Source organism: Stegostoma tigrinum, chromosome 47 (genome assembly GCF_030684315.1).
Source record: "Stegostoma tigrinum isolate sSteTig4 chromosome 47, sSteTig4.hap1, whole genome shotgun sequence".
In the NCBI taxonomy this organism is placed as follows: domain Eukaryota; kingdom Metazoa; phylum Chordata; class Chondrichthyes; order Orectolobiformes; family Stegostomatidae; genus Stegostoma; species Stegostoma tigrinum.
This window is the reverse complement of record NC_081400.1, coordinates 2,178,080-2,197,890: the sequence shown is the minus strand read 5'-3', so window position 1 is coordinate 2,197,890 and position 19,811 is coordinate 2,178,080. Positions and strand designations below refer to the sequence as shown.

The following is a 19,811-nucleotide window of genomic DNA, read 5'->3' as shown; positions in this document are numbered from 1 at the left end:
GCAGATCATCTAGTTAATACGCAGCAACTCAACTTCATGCTTGAGATAGCAAGAACTGCGGATGCAGGAGTCAGACACAGCAAAGTGTGGAGCTGGCCAGGCAGCAGCGGAGCAGGAAAGCTGACGTTTTGGGTCAGGATCCTTTTTCTGAAGAAGGGTCCGGACCCGAAATGTCAGCTTTCCTGCTCATCTGATGCTGCTTGGCCTGCTGTGTTCCTCCAGCTCCATACTTAGTGTTTTAAGCTCACTTGGATAAGGCATTGCTCACATATCACAGGTTCTTATTTAAAGCATTACAACGGACAGATCCGTCATCTCCTCCGCAAAGAGTAAATCAAAGTGGAAGATGTTCAGCATTGAAGTGATTAGAACCAGGTGGATCTTGTTGATGAGATCCTTGATTGGGGTCATTAACCTGGGCCAATCAGGAACCCTGGCTGGCCAATATAACTAGGGGGAGGAAAAACAAAAACAAAAAGGACAAAAAAAACACAGGGGATACAGCAGACCCTTTCCAGACTGCTACTACTGCACACTATCCACTCTTTTCCTTCATCCGCTGCCTGGACATACCTTAGCGTGCCCATTTGCCACTGGACGGTGGGGATCCCCAGCAGCAGGCTCTCTACACAGGATTTCTCCTTCTTTCTCTTGGGGATCTCGGGTAGAGATGTTGCACGCAGCAGTCTGGGTGTCCCTGGAGAATGAGCATGTGGTGTGTACTGGCACTCTCTATGCCTTTTGGGAGAGGTGGGCACTGCAGGGTGAGGACAACCTTATGTCCCCTTCCAATTCCAGTTTGATTCGATCCCTAGAGTCGCCCCCACCCTCACTTTTTCTTTCAAGTAGGCTTTGCCCCAGAGCTCTGCTTGATACTGATTCTTTGGTCACACGGGTGTTTTTCCTGGCAGTTGCACATTGATAAAGTTATTTTCACAAAAAAAAAACACCAGGGGATTTAGAATCTCCCCAGTTCAGAGAACCGACTCTGAACTGGCTGGCCGCTGCCAATGTACTGTGCACAAGTAAATAAAGGGTGATGTGGTGATGGGATAAAGCCCCTGTGCTGTTATTTCAGGCATGCAATTTTCTCAGCCTGCACGCAAGACCATCCCCACCAAAAGACTCAAAGCATCGATATTTGTCTCAACACGAGCAGACAAAATCAGGACCTAGAAACATAGCATACCTGATCCAACACTGGGAGGCGACCAAGGTATTTAAAAGACACTTTACATCCTTTTCTGTCATGAGAATGAGGTGTGCAGGATATCACAGAAAGTAAAGGAGGTGAATCATCTCCAAGATAATGGACTGCACGTGCCAGAGGAGCAAGCGCCTCCAATCCTACTGGCATTCTTACCATCCCCAAAATTACAGGCCTCCAGATTGAACACCACTCTCTCAGCTGCCCACTAACAACATTAAAGTTTTAATTATCGCTAGAAAACAAACCCATCAGAGAGAGGTGACAAGCACCTCCGCATATTTACTTTGAAAAAGCAATGCAGCAACCAGGCTGACTCAGACCAATATAATAGGTTTTGCTGTATCCAAATTACACTTTTAATGTCAGTATCTAGCAATGCTTGCTGCATTCCTGACATATTGCTTCCAGCAATTAAATTACAGAAGTTACAAGGACATCATGGAATCAATGCAGTGAAATTATCTAAACAGTTTGCAAAGTCAAAGTCAATCAATTGCATTCATTTACTGCTTCTGATTGTGTGATAAGGGAACGTCAGACATGTTTAAAAAAGGCATATAGATATAAAAATGGCAATGGTAAAGAATTTACATGTGGAGTTGTTAAGACTGTAACAAATGAGCCAGTAAAAATTAACAAAAGCAAAATTTCTTCGCTCACAACTGTGATTTTTGACTGTGACAGACTTGGCAAGGGGCTGCACGTTGCCCCCACTGTCACAGCCTGACAACAGCTGAGGCCGTACAGTTATTTTGACTACTTACCTACGTACATTGACCAATCGCACTTGATGAGCACAAGGATCGTCTGATCAAAATCTGAGTAATCAATTTACATACTCCTCCATCACCTTGTCTAATTTTCACTCCTCTTCAGAAAATACATAACAATACAGCACAGATTTAGTCACCAGCTTCTCTCTAACACCTCCAACACTCACATGTTGCAATTCAGACAACAAATACTGACAAACTATTTGATTCAGGGTCAGCCTGGCCCTAAGTGACCAACACATGTGTACTTTTCTAGTAGGTGCATCTCGGAAGGAGAGGTTGGTAGGAAAGAACGGGAAGTAGTCACGGACAAGACAAAGTCCCCATTCATCTCAAAGCGCTAGCAGATATACTTTACTGACAGCAGGAATTTGGGGGTTTATTTAAATTTTCTTTAAACCCTAACATTAATTGCAATGTCCCAGGTGCTCTTTGCAGTAATTACATGATTTTCCAATTATAACAGAAGTTTGGGACATTTGGGTCCGTACGTTTCAGTCCCAGAGGATGGAAACATAGGGACAGGAGTAGCCCACTGAGCCTCCCCCAACACCAAATAAGGCCATGACTTTTACCCATCCATTTCCCATAACCCTATACATACTGCACTCAGAAATCTATCAAACTCTACTTGGAACATACCTCAGAATGAGCTTCCACAGCTCTCTGTAGTAGAGAATTCTGAAGGCACACAAGCTTCCAAGTAACAAAATAAAGTGGATATTTTTAACTGTTACGTTGGCAGGAGGGGTATCTTGAGGTCGAAATAATTGTTGATAATTTTGGTGAATTATTTTATGTCCATTAGTGATATTATTTGCCTCATACTTGATCATTAGCACTTCTTCCACTGCCATCACGAAGAATGGACCCTGCAATCTTTTTAGGTCTGTGTCAATACCACTTTGAGTTGGGGGAATAGGAGAGAAGGTAGCATGGAAGGGGTGGGGAAAATGTAAACTTCCCCTCCGAGGGAAAAGTAATGACCTGAATGAACTGCATTTATACAGTCTCATTGATGCAAAAGATTTGCCAAGTACAAACATTAGGCAATTCTGACGAAGGGGCACTCAACCCAAAATGTTAACTCTGATTCCTCTCCACAGATGCTACCAGACCCGCTGAGCATTTCCAGCAATCTCTACTTTTGTTACAAACATTGGGCATACAGATTTTGAAATAGAGACGAGCAGGGGTATTTATCTGAAATATATGTGCATTTTATAGCTGCTTCACACAAAGATCCTACAAACATTGAGACAAATATCATGTGCAGTTTTTTTTTCCTGGGTGGTGTTTAAAGGCAGCGAGCAGCCCTCGGGTTTTGGAGGGTCAAAACTCACCTTGAGTGACTCAGAACAGCAGGCTCAGGTTAGAATGCCGTAACACAGGAGAGCTTAATCCACCACTCTGTAGCAAGTTCTAGCTCAAATCACTGCACTGCCTGGACATTTATGAACAGGCACCTCTTCCGATTCTGACACTTGACGTCAATACTGGCATTCCAAGGTCAAAGACTGTCGCTGGGACATGCGATGCAGAAGCAGCACTCTGCTCTGTGCTTTATTAACCATATACTCAAACCAAGCATTTCAATCCCAGCTAAAACTTCAGCTTTTCCAGTCAGGCAGCCAATGCTGCCATTAGGTATACTCCAAGGGGTTTGATGCAGAATAAGGTTCCTTCTACACTGTCCCTATCAAGCAGATAAAAAGTAATCTATTGACTTGACATAGAGGCTTGCTTTTTGGATGGAGAGAGTTTCAACTAAGTGCTTGATTTTTCTTTAAGATTTTAAATTTTAATTTTTTAAAAATCTTTTGCATGCTTAAGATTAAAATCTGCAGGTAAGGAAGATTTTTTTCAAAATATAAAAGGTGCATTTATGAACTTCTTTCTCGGCTTAATGTCACTGAGGGCATTTAAAGAGACACAGAGTGTGATGGTTAGTAGATTTACAAAGGTGGTTACACAGTAGGATCAGGTCAGATAAATAGGGGACTGTCAGGAAAGGCATGAAGCTAGTTCAGAAATCTTCTGTGGCTATTCATTTCTCAAACAGATACGCCATCTTAAAGTGGTCAATCTCTCAGAGGAAAACATAAGTGGCAGTCAGATCTTGGGTACCAAGAATGAATCTTATGTTCAGTGGGGTTTGTCAAGATTTAAAAGAATAATTATTAAAGGGTATTTTCCTATCAGGGGCACAGACAGGAGATTCTGAAAGCCATGAGCAAGAATCCCAGATATTATGCTGCCTTCCTGGTGCCAGGATTAAAGATGTCTTAAAGCAGTTGAAGCATACTGTCAAAGGGAAGAGCAAGAAGCCAGAAGTTGCTGTACACGTTGGTAGAAACGATATAGTTAGGGAAAGGGTTCAGGCTTTCCAGAGCAAATAATAACAGGTTAGAAAGACTAAAAAGAACAACCTCAAAAGTAGCAATCTCTGTTTTACTCCCAGCGATACATTCTACTGAGTAGGAATAAAAAGATAGGGCAGATAAATTAATGGCTGAAGAGATTGTACATTGCACTAAGATCCAGATTTTTGAATCATTGAAATCTCAGAAGAGACAGAAAAGACCTGTTCAAAAAGGATGGGGCTCACCTTAAATTTGAAAGGGACAAACATTCTTGCAGGAGATTTGCTAGTACTGTTTTGGGACAATTTAAACTCAGAGATGGGGTGGGTGGCAGAAAAAAAATTGAATGACACAAGGATGATTCTAAATCAGTAAAAATTGCTCAGAAAAGGCACACAACAAAGTCAGGGAATGAGGTATCTCTAAAGATTTAAACTACCCACATTTCAGTGCAAGGGGTCTTACAGGTAAAGTTGAGGAACTCAGGGCATGCACAGGAATGTGTGACTGAGACATTAAAGCTATCATAGAAACTTTGCTGAGGGAAGGACAGGACTGGCAGCTCAGTGTTGTGTGTTTTAGATGCTATAGGAGGGTTAGAAAGAGAGAGGTGAGAGGAGGGAAGAGTGGCAATTTTGATTAAGGAAAACATTACTATTGTAATTAGCAAGGATATTTCTGAGGGATCTTCCAGTGAAACTATATGGGTAATTAGAAACAAGAAAGGACGATCACCTTGATGGGCTTGTACTACAGGCCTCCCAAAAGTCCGAGGGAAATTGAGGAGCAAATACGTACTGAGCTCTCAGACGTGTTGTAATCATAGCAGATTTCAATTTTTGAAATTTCAAAACTGTGGAACTTTACTGGGACTGCCATAGTGTTAAAGGCTTAGATGGTGAGGAGTTGTTAAATGGGTTGGAGAAAATTTTCTTTATCAATATGTAAATTTAACTACTAGAGAACCAAAACTTGACCTGCTCTTGGGAAATAAGGCAGGGTAAGCGACTGAAGTGTTAGTAGGGAAACACTTTGGGACTGGTGATCATAATTCTATTCGTTTTAACAGTTATAGGAAAAGATAAGCCTTCCATAAATATTAAAGTTTTCTATTAAAGGACAGCAAATTTTAATGGGATGTGACAAGAACTTGCAAAAGTTGATTGGCATAGACTGTTCACAGTTAAAAGGAACAACTGACAAGTAAGAGAGGAGAAAGTATTAAGACAGACATGTACGGCATTTTTTTTTGTCTACAGAGTGATTCATGTCTGGAATGAACTCCCAGGGGAAGTGGTGGGTGCAGGTACAGTTACAACATTTAAAAGATATTTGGTTAAGTACATGAACAGGAAAAGTTTGGAGGGATATGGGCTAAATGCAAGCAAGTGGGATGAGTTTAATTTGGAAACATGAGCAGTGTGGACTAGTTTGACCCAAAAAGATCTGTTTCCATGCTATTTCCAATCTACGACTCTATTCTCTCATGGAATGTGGACAGCATGGCCATGTATCTCTTTTTGTCTCTGAAGATAGGGGTGAACCATGTTCTTCAACAGCAGCAATTCATATGAGAGAGTGTGATAGGAAGAATTCCAAGATTTTGAGCCTGCAGTGAAAGAACATGATATAAACCCAGATAATAAAATGAGGCTGGATGAACACAGCAGGCCAAGCAGCATCTCAGGAGCACAAAAGCTGACGTTTCGGGCCTAGACCCTTCATCAGAGAGGGGGATGGGGGGAGGGAACTGGAATAAATAGGGAGAGAGGGGGAGGCGGACCGAAGATGGAGAGTAAAGAAGATAGGTGCAGAGGGTGTAGGTGGGGAGGTAGGGAGGGGATAGGTCAGTCCAGGGAAGACAGACAGGTCAAGGAGGTGGGATGAGGTTAGTAGGTAGCTGGGGGTGCGGCTTGGGGTGGGAGGAAGGGATGGGTGAGAGGAAGAACCGGTTAGGGAGGCAGAGACAGGTTGGACTGGTTTTGGGATGCAGTGGGTGGGGGGGGAAGAGCTGGGCTGGTTGTGTGGTGCAGTGGGGGGAGGGGATGAACTGGGCTGGTTTAGGGATGCAGTAGGGGAAGCGGAGATTTAGAAACTGGTGAAGTCCACATTGATACCATATGGTTGCAGGGTTCCCAGGCGGAATATGAGTTGCTGTTCCTGCAACCTTCGGGTGGCATCATTGTGGCAGTGCAGGAGGCCCATGATGGACATGTCATCAAGAGAATGGGAGGGGGAGTGGAAATGGTTGTAACTGATGTCCATTTCAAGCCCACCGACTCCCACAGCTACCTAGAATACACCTCCTCCCACCCACCCTCCTGCAAAAATTCCATCCCCTATTCCCAATTCCTCCGCCTCCGCCGCATCTGCTCCCACGATAAGACATTCCACTCCCGCACATCCCAGATGTCCAAGCTCTTTAAGGACCGCAACTTTCCCCCCACAGTGATCGAGAACGCCCTTGACCGCGTCTCCCGCATTTCCTGCGACACTTCCCTCACACCCCGCCCCCGCCACAACCGCCCCAAGAGGATCCCCCTCGTTCTCACACACCACCCTACCAACCTCCGGATACAACGCATTATCCTCCGACACTTCCGCCATTTACAATCCGACCCCACCACCCAAGACATTTTTCCATCCCCTCCCCTGTCTGCTTTCCGGAGAGACCACTCTCTACGTGACTCCCTTGTTCGCTCCACACTGCCCTCCAACCCCACCACACCCGGCACCTTCCCCTGCAACCGCAGGAAATGCTACACTTGTCCCCACACCTCCTCCCTCACCCCCATCCCAGGCCCCAAGATGACATTCCACATTAAGCAGAGGTTCACCTGCACATCTGCCAATGTGGTATACTGCATCCACTGTACCCGGTGCGGCTTCCTCTACATTGGGGAAACCAAGCGGAGGCTTGGGGACCGCTTTGCAGAACACCTCCGCTCAGTTCGCAACAAACAACTGCACCTCCCAGTCGCAAACCATTTCCACTCCCCCTCCCATTCTCTTGATGGCATGTCCATCATGGGCCTCCTGCACTGCCACAATGATGCCACCCGAAGGTTGCAGGAACAGCAACTCATATTCCGCCTGGGAACCCTGCAGCCATATGGTATCGATGTGGACTTCACCAGTTTCTAAATCTCCCCTTCCCCTACTGCATCCCTAAACCAGCCCAGTTCATCCCCTCCCCCCACTGCACCACACAACCAGCCCAGCTCTTCCCCCCCACCCACTGCATCCCAAAACCAGTCCAACCTGTCTCTGCCTCCCTAACCGGTTCTTCCTCTCACCCATCCCTTCCTCCCACCCCAAGCCGCACCCCCAGCTACCTACTAACCTCATCCCACCTCCTTGACCTGTCCGTCTTCCCTGGACTGACCTATCCCCTCCCTACCTACACCCTCTCCACCTATCTTCTTTACTCTCCATCTTCGGTCCGCCTCCCCCTCTCTCCCTATTTATTCCAGTTCCCTCCCCCCATCCCCCTCTCTGATGAAGGGTCTAGGCCCGAAACGTCAGCTTTTGTGCTCCTGAGATGCTGCTTGGCCTGCTGTGTTCATCCAGCCTCACATTTTATTATCTTGGAATCTCCAGCATCTGCAGTTCCCATTATCTCTGATATAAACCCAGTATAGGTGGATGTGCAAATTGGAGGGAAGCCTGCAGGTGACTGTGCTGCTCCAATGTAACTGCTACCCTGTCTTATTTGATGGTTGAGGTCATGGTTTTGGAAGGTGCTGTCAAAAGGAGACTGGGTGAGTTGCTGTAATGCACCTAATGGATGGCACACTGCTACAATTGGTCCTCAGGTGATGAGTGGAATGAACACTGCTGTGACAGATATGTTGCCATTCACGTGGGGCGCTGTATCTTGGGTGGTGTCAAGCACGTTGTGTTGTTTGAAGTTGCACCCACCCAGGCAAGTGAGGAGAATTCCATCACTCTTCTGACTTGTACCTTGTAGATAGTGGACAGACTTTCAAGAATCAGGTGAGGAGTTTCTTACTGCAGATCCTGACCTTCATACCTGGTCTTGCAGCCAATGTGTTAACATGGCTGGTCCAAGTCAGTTTCTGTTGTATGGTAACCCCACAATGTTGGTTATGACGTTTAACTAATGGTAATGTCATTTCAAGGGAAGAGAGTGAAAATTCTCTTCTGTGGGAAGATGGTCATTGCTTGCTACTTGCATGGCATGAAATGTTATTTGCTGCACATCCCAAACCCAAACATTGTTCAGGTCTTGCTGCACATATTGTATCTGAGAAGTTGCAAATGCTGCTGCAATAATCAGCAAATGTCCCTACCCCTGGCTTCACGATAGAAGGAAGGCCATTGACAAAATGGCCAAAAATAGTAGGGTCTATGATACTACACTTATGAGGTACTCCTGTAATGTCCTGGGAATGGGATGACTGACTGCCACCAAATTCATTTGCGCCACGACTGACTCCAACTAGTGGAATGCTTTGCCCATCAATTCCCATTGACTCCAGTTCTGTTACGGTTCCTTTACCTTGTAGTCACTCAGATGCTGCCTTGACATCAAAGGGCAGTAACACTCACTTCACTTTTGGAGGTAAGCTGTTTTTCCTTGTGATCAAAGTCTACAATGAGGTCAGCAGCCATAGCGGAATCCACACCGAGAGCCCGCGAACAGGTTATGTTCTGTAAGTGCAGGATTAGTAGCACTGTCAAGGACACCTTCCATCACTTTGCTGATGACCCAGAGTAGAGTAATGGTAATTCACCAGTTTGGATTTGCCCCGCTTTCCAGTACAGGACATACCTGGGCAATTTCCCACATTGTCAGGTAGGTGCCAGTGTTATAGTTATGCTGGACCAACACGTCTAGAGGTGTAGCTGCACTGCAGCAGCTTGTTTAGGAGGCGTAGCTACTTCCAAATTATGTCTTCATTCCTGCTGTTGGTGGAATGTTGTGAGGACCACAGCCTAAGTCGTACGCAGCACCTCCAACTGATTCTTGATGTCACATGGTATGAATTGATTTGCCTGAAGGTCGGCATCAATAATGTTGGTGACTTCCAGAGGAGGCAGAGATGGATTATGTACTTGCCACTTGCCGCTAAAAATGACTGCTGATGCTTCTGTGTCATCTTTTGCACTAATGTGCTGGCTCTCCCATCACTGAGGGTAGAAAAATTTCCGGAGCGCTCTCCTCAACATATTGGTTGTTTAATTCTACCCACCACCACCGATGACTAGATGTGACACTGCCATTGTTTGACTGGAGTGGACAAAGTCATAATTCACACAACACCAAGTTAGAATCCAATATGTTTATTTGAAATCACAAGCTTTTGGAGAGCTGCTCACTTCCTGATGAAAGAGCAGTGCTCCAAAAGCTTATGATTTCACATGAACCTTTGGGTATAATCTGGTGTTATTTGACTTTGACCAAGATGTGGCCGGATTGCAGAACGGAGATCTGATCCATTGGTTGTGCCATCACTTAGTAATCGTTATATATCTATCATATGCTGTAACGCTCTCGCTATATTACACTATCCAAAATACCCCAGGGCAGGTACAACACAGAGCTAAATAAAGAAAGAGCAAAGCTTCCTCTACTCCTTCAAGCTGTAAGTAAAGCCTCCCATTCACTATCTTCCATCAAACATTCCTAGCACAGGATTAGGTACACAGCAAAATAGATCCTCAACATGAAACTGTTGCTATTTCCACAGACGTACAGAGTAATTTCAGCATTTCCTGTACAGTCTGTCTCCAGGTTACAAATGGGTTCCATTCCACAGTACGTTCTTAAGTCAATTTGTGTGCAAAGTGGAACACAATACAGTATTGTATGAAGTATCCATTTGTAATTACGAATATGCATTTGCAGGTCAGATCCTTAAAATTAATAATAATATGGGATCTTGTTCCCATATTCCCCATTCAGAAATCAGGACCCATCTATTTATTTCAGGGTTCTGTTATCTGCTGCATTTTGCTCTTGTTACATCAGCGAATTTGAGATTAGTTGTGAAAAGAGAACAAGAAGAAAAAAAATTCTGATAACAATAGATTAGCTGACATTTCTCAGTCCTGTTTCTGGATCCGTGCTGTCCTACAAATAGCCACTTTGCCAATAAAACCGCAATTGCACATTTTGAATTCATAGTACTTGAAGTGCTTTGAGAGGGTGTGTAGTGAGATAAGGAGGAACTGTACAAAATGCAAATTTTTGATGTTACACCTGACAGTTTTTTGCGTCTCTCCCTTTACCTCGTGATGTCGCCAGGGTCAAATACAGACACAAGGCACACAACAGGATCACAGCCAAGTGATTATGTGCAAAGGCTAACCATTGGAGAGGAAGAAATGTTGGATGTACTGTCGCACTAGCACCTAATCCTCCTAGTATGCAATGACACTGCACATAATCTCTGGCCTGCACATCACAGGATAGTGAACAGAAAAACAGAAGCCTTGGTCCATATCTCTCATATTGGGATGGGAGGTCAAATGCTACCCTAGCTGTCGCTCCAGCTCAGGCCCCTTCACACACAAACCAAACATACGTCCTTGAATAGTTCTCAACAAGACACCAATTGGCTTATAATTGACACAGAAACATGGACAGCCACGCAGCACATAATTTTACATAATTATGTAACCCCTGATTTGCTACGTCCTACTTTAAAAAACTTAGGAGTTTTATAAACTAACCACCAGTTCACTAAAACCAAACACATTGATGCATTTCAGATCAAGGATTCTTCTGCCGCCCCACAGACTAGCTGACAATCAATCTGACTCAAAACCTTTTCTGACCAAACAAATGATAAAACACTTAGCCAGCATCATCCACAGCCCAACTATAATCAAAATAAAAATCCATTAAATGAAGTTTAAAAAAAAACTGCGAGTCTCAAAAATAAAAAGAAAAAGTTGGCACATTTTTTTCCCAAAGTAGCAAGTATAGCTTCCAGTGCATACGACAGCCCAGAACAGCAAATATTAACGCATGTGATTTATAGAAATAGAAAAGAGAGAAATGCACAACACTGGTGAGGTACTGCAATACCTGTGATTCATAATTGAAAACATTCAAAATTAGCTCTAGCATTTAAATGCATAAAAAGAAAACTGCTGTTGGTGTTGAGACACCCAGAAGTGCAGTCATATAAATCTATTTAGAATTAAAAGAAACAAGCAAATATATACAGAAGCGAGTGTCCTGGAGTTTAAAATCAGAATATATTCACCGAAGAATACACCCACGGTTTAATTATTTTACATTAACTATAAAATGAAATAAAAGGGCACAAGGGAACTATTATAAAGAATTTAAGTGTTTCAAAATAAAGAATTTCTTATCATTTAATACAACTAACAACACGTTTCCTACAAGATCCAGAATTACAAATTACACTTTCTTTCCTGACCAGTCACAAAGACATAGTACTGAGGAGCAAGAGTAGGATCTGCTCCACCACTCAACAGCTGAGCTGGCTGTGTCAAAACATCACTTCTATCTATTTTGTTTAGGAACCCAAAGCAAAGTTAAGAGATAATTGGAACTGCAGATGCTGGAGAATCCAAGATAATAAAATGTGAGGCTGGATGAACACAGCAGCCAAGCAGCATCTCAGGAGCACAAAAGCTGACGTTTCGGGCCTAGACCCTTCATCAGAGAGGGGGTTGGGGTGAGGGTTCTGGAATAAATAGGGAGAGAGGGGGAGGCGGACTGAAGATGGCGAGAAAAGAAGATAGGTGGGGAGAGTATAGGTCAGTCCAAGGAAGACGGACATGTCAAGGAGGTGGGATGAGGTTAGTAGGTAGGAAATGGAGGTGCAGCTTGGGGTGGGAGGAAGGGATGGGTGAGGAAGAACAGGTTAGGGAGGCAGAGACGGGTTGGACTGGTTTTGGGATGCAGTGGGTGGAGGGGAAGAGCTGGGCTGGTTGTGTGGTGCAGTGGGGGGTGGGGACGAACTGGGCTGGTTTAGGGATGCAGTGGGGGAAGGGGAGATTTTGAAACTGGTGAAGTCCACATTGATACCATTAGGCTGCAGGGTTCCCAGGCGGAATATGAGTTGCTGTTCCTGCAACCTTTGGGTGGCATCATTGTGGCACTGCAGGAGGCCCATGATGGACATGTCATCTAAAGAATGGGAGGGGGAGTGGAAATGGTTTGCGACTGGGAGGTGCAGTTGTTTGTTGCGAACTGAGCGGAGGTGTTCTGCAAAGCGGTCCCCAAGCCTCCGCTTGGTTTCCCCAATGTAGAGGAAGCCGCACTGGGTACAGTGGATGCAGTATACCACATTGGCAGATGTGCAGGTGAACCTCTGCTTAATGTGGAATGTCATCTTGGGGCCTGGGATAGGGGTGAGGGAGGAGGTGTGGGGGCAAGTGTAGCATTTCCTGCGGTAGCAGGGGAAGGTGCCGGGTGTGGTGGGGTTGGAGGGCAGTGTGGAGCGAACAAGGGAGTCACGGAGAGGGTGGTCTCTCCGGAAAGCAGACAGGGGTGGGGATGGAAAAATGTCTTCGGTTGTGGGGTCGGCTTGTAGATGGCGGAAGTGTCGGAGGATGATGCATTGTATCCGGAGGTTGGTGGGGTGGTGTGTGAGAACGAGGGGGATCCTCTTAGGGCGGTTGTGGCGGGGGCGGGGTGTGAGGGATGTGTTGCGGGAAATGTGGGAGACGCGGTCAAGGGCGTTCTCGATCACTGTGGGGGGAAAGTTGCGGTCCTTGAAGAACTTGGACATCTGGGATGTGCGGGAGTGGAATGTCTTATCGTGGGAGCAGATGCGGCGGAGGCAGAGGAATTGGGAATAGGGGTTGGAATTTTTGCAGGAGGGTGGGTGGGAGGAGGTGTATTCCAGGTAGCTGTGGGAGTCGGTGGGCTTGAAATGGACATCAGTTACAAGCTGGTTGCCTGAGATGGAGACTGAGAGGTCCAGGAAGGTGAGGGATGTGCTGGAGATGGCCCAGGTGAACTGAAGGTTAGGGTGGAAGGTGTTGGTGAAGTGGATGAACTGTTCGAGCTCCTCTGGGGAGCAAGAGGCGGCGCCGATACAGTCATCAATGTACCGGAGGAAGAGGTGGGGTTTGGGGCCTGTGTAGGTGCGGAAGAGGGACTGTTCCACGTAATCTACAAAGAGGCAGGCATAGCTGGGGCCCATGCGGGTGCCCATGGCCACCCACTTAGTCTGTAGGAAGTGGGAGGAGTCAAAAGAGAAGTTGTTGAGGGTGAGGATGAGTTCGGCTAGGCGGATTAGGGTGTCGGTGGAGGAGGACTGGTTGGGCCTGCGGGACAGGAAGAAGCGGAGGGCCTTGAGGCCATCTGCATGCGGAATGCAGGTGTATAGGGACTGGACGTCCATGGTGAAGATGAGGTGTTGGGGGCCAGGGAATTGGAAGTCCTGGAGGAGGTGGAGGGCGTGGGTGGTGTCACGGACGTAGGTAGGGAGATCCTGGACCAAAGGGGAGAAAATGGAGTCCAGGTAGGTGGAGATGAGTTCGGTGGGGCAGGAGCAGGCTGAGACGATGGGTCGACCAGGGCAGGCAGGTTTGTGGATTTTGGGAAGGAGATAGAAACGGGCCGTGCGGGGTTGGGGAACAATGAGGCTGGCGGCTGTGGGTGGGAGGTGCCCTGAGGTGATGAGGTTATGAATGGTGTTGGAGATGATGGTTTGGTGCTCGGGTGTGGGGTATCAAACCCGCAGACAAGGGTGGCGCAGTGGTTGTATGGCGCACTGACCTCTACATCACCGAGGCCAGACACCAACTCTCCGACACCACCTCCTACCGCCCCCTCGATCATGACCCCTATCCCAGGCCCCAAGATGACATTCCACATTAAGCAGAGGTTCACCTGCACATCTGCCAATGTGGTCTACTGCATCCACTGTACCCGGTGTGGCTTTCTCTACATTGGGGAAACCAAGCGGAGGCTTGGGGACCGCTTTGCAGAACACCTCCGCTCAGTTCGCAACAAACAACTGCACCTCCCAGTCGCAAACCATTTCCACTCCCCCTCCCATTCTTTAGATGACATGTCCATCATGGGCCTCCTGCACTGCCACAATGATGCCACCCAATGGTTGCAGGAACAGCAACTCATATTCCGCCTGGGAACCCTGCAGTCTAATGGTATCAATGTGGACTTCACCAGATTCAAAATCTCCCCTTCCCCCACCGCATCCCTAAACCAGCCCAGCTCTTCCCCTCCACCCACTGCATCCCAAAACCAGTCCAACCCGTCTCTGCCTCCCTAACCTGTTCTTCCTCACCCATCCCTTCCTCCCACCCCAAGCTGCACCTCCATTTCCTACCTACTAACCTCATCCCACCTCCTTGGCCTGTCCGTCTTCCTTGGACTGACCTATCCCCTCCCTACCTATCTTCTTTTCTCTCCATCTTCGGTCCGCCTCCCCCTCTCTCCCTATTTATTCCAGAACCCTCACCCCAACCCCCTCTCTGATGAAGGGTCTAGGCCCGAAACGTCAGCTTTTGTGCTCCTGAGATGCTGCTTGGCCTGCTGTGTTCATCCAGCCTCACATTTTATTATCTTAACAAAGCAAAGTTAACTTTGTTTCTCACTCTACAGGTGCTGCCAGACTGCCGAGTTTCCTGGCATTTTCTTGTTTCACGTCAGTCAACTAGTTGACGCTGGTTCCTCTCTGGAATGGAATTTACAAGCAGTCACCCAAGTCAAACTTCCATAGAATGGAAGTTGGCTTCAGAATCTTGTTTCTGAAGCCTTATAAAAGGACTATGTGGAGTATATCTACTTGGCAGAATAATATTGCATCACCACAGCACCAGAATAAACATCAATGCCACAGGTAATAATAGAGGTCTAACAGCTCCACCTTTATAGCATAATATCCTGAACACAACTCTGTTCAATTTTAGCAGATACATTATGTTCCACAACAGCAGCAGTACATATTCTGCCACAACAGTTCTACCTCAGCTGTGGATAATACATCCCTGCAGGAAAAGATACAATGCTGTTATACCAGTCTAACACATGAGTACATCACAAGCAGTTGAATAATACTGCTCCTCAACTTGATTGCTTCGCCAGTGGAGAAACACAACTCCTTTAAGTATCCACCCCATCAGCAAAACAATACCACTCTGTAAAGTGTCCAAGCAGCAGCAGAATAGCACTGATGTCCATCTTAGCAGCATAATGCTGTCCCTACATCCACCTGAGCAGTTGAATACTACTGTTCCTTAATGCATCCATCGCAGAATAGATTTTTAAAATTTGTTCATGGGACATGGGCATCGTTGGCTGGATCAGCACTTATTATCCATCCCAAACTACTCCTTGACTGGGTAGTGGCGAGTTGCTTTGTTGAACCACTGCTTCTTGATATGGCCATCTGGGCAGAATAAAATCACTCAATATGTTCACTTGAGCAGAATTATAGAGGCCTTTTTATCTGTGCAGGTCTGCAGAATATTGTTCCTTAGCTCCTCCACCTGAACAGCAAATTCTACTCCATAGCATGTCCTCCTGGGCAGCAGATCTGTACCACATGTTAACGTGTCCCAACTCAGCAATATAATATGGGGTGCCAATTTAAGGCTTTAGACTGTGATGAGGACAAATTTCTTGTGAAAGTTGCGAGTCTTTGGAACTCCTTGCCACAGAGAGCTGTGGGGAAGAGTCCTTGTGTATATTTATGGCTAAGAGAGACAGATCCTTGATCAGTAATGGAACCAAGTGTTATGGGGAAAAGGGCAGGAAAGTGGAAGTGCGAGTGCTGGAATAGGTTTGAGGGGCTAAACGGCATAGTCATGTTTCTTTTTCGTATGATAACGTTTCTTAATTCATCCTCCTTAGCAACAGAATAATACCATTCTTGAACCTGTCCACATCAACAGCACAATTGCTCAACATCTTCAGCTTAGCTGCAAAACAATGCATGGGGGATTTGGCTAGTTACCCTAGAACCATTAGTGATCAGCAACTCCAGAGTTTTTTGGGGGGTTGTGAAGAAGCATCCTGCCAGTGTGCAAAACATTGCCTGCTTTGCAAAATGAAAACTCGTAGCAGCCACAATCACCCAATGGTTTGCTTTGCAAAATGTCTTCATGAGGAAATTAACCAATCCCCAAGAAGAAGCCACCTTTTGAGAAGATGACGATGAGCTACCTTCTTGAGCTGCTGCGGTACGTGCTTCAGACGGACTCATAATGCCATTAGGGAAGGAATTCCAGAATTTTGACTCTGTGACACTGAAGGAATACCAATATAATTCCAAGTCAGGGCAGTGAGAGGCTTGGAGGGAAATTTGCAAGCGTTGGTGTTCCCACATATCTGCTGCCTTTATCATTTTAGATACAAGTGGTCACGCATTTGGAAGGTGCTGTCTAAAGGTCTTTAGTGAATTTCTGCAGAGCATATTGCAGATTGTATGCGAGTGATTGAAGGTGGATATGGTGCACAATGCTGCTACTGAGCATCAGTGGTGGATGAACAGGATATCTGTGGATATGGTGCCAATCAAGCAAATTGCTTTGTCCTGGGACAATAAGCTTGACTGTTGTTGGGGCTACACCCATCCAGGCAAGTGGGGAGTATTCCATCACACTCCTAACTTGTACCTTGTAAGTGGTGAACAGGCTCTGGGGAGTCTGGAGATGAGTTAGGCGCTGCAATATTCCTCACCTCTGACCTTGCCAACTCTGATTAGTACAACAGAAGGCAATGACAAAAAGAAGGCTTGAATATATCATAAGCAAACACAGATTGCAGGAGAAACACAACAGGTCTGGAAGTAGGGGCGGTATGATGGCTCAGTGGTTAGCACTGCTGGCCTCAACGCCAGGGAACTGGGTTTGATCTCACCCTCAGGTGAATGTGAATGCCTCCCCACGTCTGGGTGGGTTTCCTCCCACAGTCCAAAGATGTGCAGATTAGGGTTTTGGCCATGGGAAACGCAGAGTTACAGGGATTGAGAAGGGGGGGGGGTTCTGGGTGGGATGCTGTTTGCGGGGGGGGGGGGGGGGGCGGTCGTTGCCTACCTGATGGGCTGAATAGCTTACTTTCACATTATTAGGGAATTCTAAGAGTATCTGTGAAAAGTGACCCAGCGTTTTCCCTCTCCAGCAATTTCTGTTTTTCTTTCGTTTCAGATCTCCAGCACCCGCAATTCTGTTACATTTTACTCGAGTATGTTATGTTTACAGTGAGGAAAAGAAATTATACTCCCGAAGCGCCATGTGGACGGACACGTGAAAGATAAAGCGTTCACCAAAAAAAAACCACCGGTTCCAAAACACGAGGCATAACCACGATGCGGCCGGCTCCACGCTGCCATTTCCTTCCCCCTCCCCACCCCCACCCCCACCTCACGGATATGAATACACACACAGTGTGACCACCACCGCCCCCCAACCAAAATATCACACAATGTGCCCTAGCTCCCAGCCGGCACCTACTGACCCTCCCGGGGACCACCCCGACAATATCGCACAATGTACCTAGAGCACCCCCCCCGCCGCTCCCGGGACCTGCTGATCCTCACTACCGGCAATTCCGCCTCCCATCCCCCCCCGTCCACGATGCACCCACCCCCAGATACCTCAGTGCCGGAGAGGCCCCCCCCGGGCTTCCCGGCACCTATTGACCCTCACTACCCGGTATCTCCCCCCCCCACCCCCACGATATCAATGTACCAACCCCCCCCTCCCGGCACCTATTGACCCTCACTACCCGGTATCTCCCCCCCCACCCCCACGATATCAATGTACCAACCCCCCCCTCCCGGCACCTATTGACCCTCACTACCCGGTATCCCCCCCCCCACCCCCACGATATCAATGTACCAACCCCCCCCTCCCGGCACCTATTGACCCTCACTACCCGGTATCCCACCCCCACCCCCACGATATCAATGTACCAACCCCCCCCTCCCGGCACCTATTGACCCTCACTACCCGGTATCTCCCCCCCCACCCCCACGATATCAATGTACCAACCCCCCCCTCCCGGCACCTATTGACCCTCACTACCCGGTATCCCACCCCCACCCCCACGATATCAATGTACCAACCCCCGCCCCTCCCGGCACCTATTGACCCTCACTACCGGGGATCCCCCCCCACCCCCACACTATCAATGTACCAACCCCCCCCCTCCCGGCACCTATTGACCCTCACTACCGGGGATCCCCCCCCACCCCCACACTATCAATGTACCAACCCCCCCCCCTCCCGACACCTATTGACCCTCACTACCCGGTATCCCACCCCCCACCCCCACAGTATCAATGTACCAACCCCCCCTCCCGGCACCTATTGACCCTCACTACCCGGTATCTCCCCCCCCCACCCCCACAATATCAATGTACCAACCCCCCCCCTCCCGGCACCTATTGACCCTCACTACCCGGTATCTCCCCCCCCACCCCCACACTATCAATGTACCAACCCCCCCCCTCCCGGCACCTATTGACCCTCACTACCCGGTATCTCCCCCCCCACCCCCACAATATCAATGTACCAACCCCCCCTCCCGGCACCTATTGACCCTCACTACCGGGGATCCCTTCTCCCCACAAATATCAACTTAGCCCATTCCCCCCCCCCAAAAAAAATCAACGTACCCCGTTCCGGGCACCTCTTGACCCTGACTCCCGGGGGCACCCCCCCCCCAACCCCAAGCAATGCGCCCACCCCAACCCCTCCTGCTTCGCTCGCGCCGGGCGACCCCGCGTCCCAGTGACGGTTGGCCTCGCGGGCGGGCTGACGGCTCCTGAAGGATGAAACCTCCTCCGTCTCCTCAGGTAAGGCCACCGGTTTGAAACGCGCCTCCTCACCTCCGATCAACCGGCTTTCACAGCGAAGCGGCGACCGCCATCGCGTGCGAGGCGGAGTGTTCGGCGGCGCGGTGACCGACTAACTGACTTGTGTGTCAGTGTCAATGAGCGAGCGTGAGAGACAGAGAGACACAGTGACCGGCTAGGCCTCGGCTTTTTCCCTCCTCCTCTTCCCGCCCTCAAGCTCCTTACCTACGCTCCGCATCGTCGAGGTGGCGCCTCCATTCTGCTCCCGTTTCCTGTTCGTTTATTTTCTCCCCCCCGCTTCAAACGTACAGATTCAAATGTTCGGACATTAGCTTAAATAAAAGACCTTCTCCCTCCCAAATCTCTCATGTACACACCACCTTCTCCTATTGTGTTCTGCCTTCAAATGACAACAACCTCCCCTCCCCCCACTTTCCTTCCTTCTACCCTCCCCGCCTCCGCCGCTCGCTCCTCCCCTCCCCCACCCTCACCCTCCATCACCGCCGGAGGCCGAACCGGAAATTGCATAATGTACCCGTCCGCGTTGAAACTTTCTTGAAAGATGTGCAGCGGCCATCTTTGATCAAGGCAAGGCTGGTCCATACATCGAGGGTGTCTTCGGGGGTTAGGGAAGGGAAGACGCGAGGCGGTATTTACCAAGCTGTAGCTCCCCTCCCCCCCAACC

At 47.8% G+C, this 19,811-nt stretch overlaps 1 protein-coding gene across 3 annotated transcripts in view; it reads right to left on the bottom strand.

Moving 5' to 3' along the window:
* adar (adenosine deaminase RNA specific) overlaps positions 1-19,556 on the bottom strand; it is a 92,530-nt gene extending 72,974 nt beyond the window's left edge. For 2 of the 3 annotated variants that reach the window (XM_048525540.2, XM_048525538.2), the window contains exon 1: positions 19,352-19,556. The gene's annotated coding sequence lies outside the window, so the exon portion shown is untranslated. Of the gene's footprint in view, positions 1-19,159; positions 19,253-19,351 lie in introns of those variants that run through there. The other variant, XM_048525541.2, reaches the window with a different exon arrangement.
* Positions 19,557-19,811: the final 255 nt, after the last annotated feature.